Source organism: Miscanthus floridulus, chromosome 2 (assembly GCF_019320115.1).
Source record: "Miscanthus floridulus cultivar M001 chromosome 2, ASM1932011v1, whole genome shotgun sequence".
NCBI lineage: Eukaryota > Viridiplantae > Streptophyta > Magnoliopsida > Poales > Poaceae > Miscanthus > Miscanthus floridulus.
The window spans coordinates 158,720,462-158,721,662 of record NC_089581.1 but is presented as its reverse complement, the minus strand read 5'-3'; positions in this window follow the sequence as shown (position 1 = coordinate 158,721,662).

Here is a 1,201-nt window from a genome sequence, read left to right as displayed (position 1 = left end):
GCCAGGGGACTATCCAGACTTCCTGAAGAGCCTTCTAAAGAGAGGTGAGGACTACATTACATTCATAGATGAGTCCTTGTATTTAAGTTATGCAAAATCTACTTGGTACATTGATTCTGGTGCAACTATTCATGTTGCAAATTTATTACATGGATTTCGTATGAGGAGGACCCTACAAAGAGGAGAAAGAAGAATTAAAGTAGCAAATGGAGTTGAAGCTGAAGTTGAAGCCATTGGAGATCTTTCTCTATAATTAGACGATGGTTTTATACTTCAGCTTTTAGATATCATTTATGTACCCTCTTTGCGTAGAAACTTGATAAGTGTTTCACGATTAGATGATGATGGTTATGATTGCCATTTTGGTAATGGCAAATGTCAGATTGTGTATAATAATAAGTGTGTTGGTCTTGCCTTCTGACAAGACAAGCTTTATTTATTATCATTTTCTAAGAATATGAATGTTGTGGGCACTGAGAATGAGAATTCTTCCACATCTATGAATGCAGGTAATAAGCGGAAGAGAGTTCATGACACATCTTCGAAATTATGGCACTGCCATTTAGACCATATTTCGAGGGGGAGAATAGAGCAATTGATTAAGAAATCAATTCTTCTGCCTTTAGAATTTTTAGATTTAGAACAATACATTGATTGCATAAAAGGAAACTATGTTAAGAAAATAAAGAAAGATGCCAAACGAAGCGTAAGAATTTTAGAAATAGTTCACACAGACATATGTGGTCCTTTTCCTATAAAGAGTGTGGATGGATATGATTCATTTATAACATTCACAGATGATTATTCTCGTTTAGCTATATTTATCCAATTAAGTAAAGATCGGAAGCATTAGATAAATTTAAGATATTTACGGCTGGAGTAGAAAATCAGCACAACTTAAAGATTAAGGTAGTAAGATCTAACTATGGGAGAGAGTACTACGGTCGACACGCCCCATTGAAAGGTCCTAATATGGCTAGAGGGGGGTGAATAGCCTATTTAAAAATCTACAAATCAACTAGAGCAATTTGATTAGTATGACAAATAGCGTAATGCAAACTTGCTCTAGCTCTACAAGGGTTGCAAGCCACCTATCCAACAATTCTAGTTGCAATGATTACTTAGGCACCCAAACTTGCTATGTAACTACTCACTAAGAGCTCTCAAACTCGCTACTCTAAAGAGCTCAACTAGATGAATG